This window comes from Vipera ursinii, assembly GCF_947247035.1.
Source record: "Vipera ursinii genome assembly, chromosome: Z".
Lineage (NCBI taxonomy): Eukaryota > Metazoa > Chordata > Lepidosauria > Squamata > Viperidae > Vipera > Vipera ursinii.
In genome coordinates, this window is record NC_139517.1 from 68,972,404 (window position 1) to 68,976,331 (window position 3,928).

A 3,928-nucleotide genomic window follows, 5' to 3' on the forward strand; every position below is an offset into this window, starting at 1 on the left:
GAACCCTTTGGGATTATGTGGAGTTTTACATGAATTGGCCATAAAATGCACTCTAAACGTCATGTAAGTCACAACAATAGAAAAACACAGTCTGCTTAAAATAATACTACACAAACATTAGCTGTTGTCATGTTTTAATTGAACGTAACATGTAAACATTCACAGTGCAGGGTGGAAAAAGTATGTGAACCCCTAGCCTAATGACTTCTCCAAGAGCTAATTGGAGCCAGGAGTGAGCCAACCTTGACTCCAATCAGTGTGATGATATTGGATGTGTTGCTGACAGCTGTCCTGCCCTTTAAAAACACACACCTGTTTTGGGTTTACTGGTCTCAAGAAGCACTGTCTGATGTGAACCGTGGCTCTCAGAAGAGCTCTCAGAAGACCTACGATCAAGAATTGTTGACTTGCATGAAGCTGGAAAGGGTTACAAAAGTATCTCCAAAAGCCTTGATGTTCATGTGTCCACGGTAAGACAGACTGTCTACAAATGGAGAAAGTTTAGCACTGTTGCTACTCTCCCTAGGCGTGGTCGTCCTGTAAAAATGACTGCAAGAGCACAGCACATAATGCTTAATGAGGTAAAGAAGAATCCTAGAGTGTCAGCTAAAGACCTACAGAAATCTCTGGCACATGCTAACATTTTTGTTGACACATCTACAATAAGGAAAACATTAAACAAGAATGGAGTACATGGGAGGACACCACGGAGGAAGCCATTGCTGTTCAAAAAAAAATATTGCAGCACATTTGAAGTTTGCAAAAGAGCACCTGGATGTTCCACAGCAAAATATACTGTGGACAGATGAAACCAAAATTGAATTGTTTGGGAAAAACACACAACACTATGTGTGGAGAAAAAAAGGCACAGCACACCAACATCAAAACCTCATCCCCACTGTAAAACATGGCGGAGGGAGCATCATGGTTTGGGGCTGCTTTGCTTCCTCAGGGCCTGGACGGATTGTTGTCATTGATGGGAAAATGAATTCCAGAGTTTATCAGGACATTTTGCAGGAAAACGTACGACCATCTGTCCGCCAACTGAAGCTCCGCAGAGGATGGGTGATGCAACAGGACAATGATCCAAAGCATACAAGTAATTCAACAAAACAATGGCTTCAACAGAACAGAATACGCCTTCTGGAGTGGCCCAGTCAGAGTCCTGACCTCAATCAGATTGAAATGCTGTGGCATGACCTTAAGAGAGCGATTCACACCAGACATCCCAAGAATATTGCTACACTGAAACAGTTTTGTGAAGAGGAGTGGTCCAAAATTACTCCAGATCGTTGTGCAGGTCTGATCTGCAACTACATGAAACGTTTGGTTGAGGTTATTGCTACCAAAGGAGGGTCAACCAGTTATTAAGTCCAAAGGTTCACATACTTTTTCCACCCTGCACTGTGAATGTTTCCATCTTATGTTCAATTAAAACATGACAACAGCTAATGTTTGTGTAGTATTATTTTAAGCAGACTGTGTTTTTCTATTGTTGTGACTTACATGACGTTTAGAGTGCATTTTATGGCCAATTCATGCAAAACTCCACGTAATCCCAAAGGGTTCACATACTTTTTCTTGCAATTGTATCTACTTGAAAAGTCAATAGAGAGGAAATTATTACTAAGTACAGTGGTACCTTAGTATAAACTGCTTTGAAACTCATCGAATTTCAACCCATTTTGACATGAAAATTTTGTCCCGGTACTTATTATTTGTTTGGTACTCAATGCACAAACTAGTATTTGTCAGTATTGACTGCCTTGTAATTCACTACATTATTCCTTATAGGAAAAATTTATTTGGTATTCATCATTTTTGATACTCATTGTGCCTCCCAGAATCAATTAACATTGAGTACTGAGGTATCACTGTAATTGAGAATTGGATTACAATTAACATACAAAGCCTTATTTTATGCCTGGACTGGAGATGCTTACTGAGACATGTTCCTAGTGGAGGACTAATGCAGTTTATTTGATCTTGAGGTATAAGCACCAATTTTCTTAAAAATTAATTCAAGGTATATGGCTTTTACTATCCATTTTAGCAAATTAGAAATGTAATGCTTAGGAAAATTCTCACCCAAAGATTGAAATAATATTTTAAAGCCATGCAAAAGCAGTTGGTTTTAAGTGCTGAAGAACTTTTCATTCCAAGCAGAAATGACTCATCCAATATATTCAGTCAGTTGATGGATATCCTTTGTCATTTTGTCATTCCTTTGATGTTCCTTTGTCATTATTTACTTCACTGTTCTATTATTTTACTTCTGTTTAAATGCTTTTCATTTTTCTTCCTATTTATTACTGTAAGCCACAAAGAGTATCCCCACAGCAAGTAGGCGGTAAATACATTTAATAAATAAGCAAATAAATTTAGAGTCCCATCGCTAAATGAGACCAGAACAAGAAAAGCAAGGACATGCTAACTCCCACTATAAGCTCCTATTTTGAAAATTTTCTTCTGGAAGGTCTTGAAAATTCTTTGCAAAACTTTCAATTGTTGAGAAACAGGGTTGCTGGATTTAGGCAAGGTGGGACTATTATGATTCTATTTTACAAACTGCCAAGAGCACACATGGTCGTCAACTTGCAAGTTTAGCAGCCATTCAGTTACAATGGCAATGAAAAAAGTGACATATGATCATTTTTCACACTTATGACAGTTACAGCATCTCCATAGTCATATCATCAAAATTCACATGTTAGGCAACTGGTTCATATTTATGAGGTTGCAGTATCCTGGGGTCATGTGATCAGGTTCTGATAAGCAAAGTCAATAGGGAAGCCAGATTCACTTAACCATGTTACTAACTTAACAACTATAATGATTCACTTAATAACTATGTCAAGAAAGATAATAAAATGGGACAAAATTTACTTAACAAATGTCTCACTTAGCAACATAAACTTTGGGCTCAATTGTGGTTGTAACTTGAGGACTACCTATATTCAAAAGTCATTGGTGTAAAAACATTGTTAATAAATAACTTGGAAATTACATGTTGAGAACCAGTTTGATATAGTGGTTAAAGTACTGGGCTAGAATCCAAGGGTCCTTGAGTTCTAGTCCTACACTAGGCACAAAGCCAGCTAGGTGAGGTTGGGCTAGTCACTTTTTTTCAGTCTTGGGCAGTGGAAAACCACTTCTAAAAATCTTGCTGAGAAAATTGAAGGGAATTGTTCAGAGAATCAGATACAATTAAACATTTTTTAAAAAAAGAAATAATATGTAATTGCACAGATAAGATGTATGCAATAAGGTAGACATGAGAAACCCTGTTTTTAAATACCATATAAAACACTGGTATAAATTACGGACATTATTTTAAAGTGTATATAGAACATGTTCAAAAATAACACATCAATTCTTACAATGTAGCAGAAGTAACCCTTATTGTTGGTTTCAGTTAAGTAGCATGTTATCAAAACTTTACATACAGGTAGTCCCAAATTATGACAGTAATGGAGCCTGCCCATAATGGTCATCATGGTAACTTATGACAGCTGTAAAATGGGTTGGCTATGTAACTGATCCAATTTTACAACCTTATTTGAGATGACTGTTAAACAAATGCTTGGAGGTTAAGCCAACAAGAGTCTGCTACGGGTTGGTTTTCAGCAAAACCATTGTAAAACATGGTCACATGACCATGAGATATTGCAAACAGCTGTAAATGGACCCTGACTGCTGAGTGCCCAAAGTGCTGTCATGTGACTGCGGGGGATAGGGGGCATCCATTGGAACTTTGAATCCAGGTTGTAAGTATCTCCAGGTTGATTCATTGGGACTTCAAAACTACCTCTACAATCAGTTACAGTTCAAAATTGAATAGATAAAAATAAAATGAAAATAAAAATATTGATTTAAAATTAAAGGGTATGAGGCCTTCTTCACAGAATTGAGAATTCATGAAGAAACC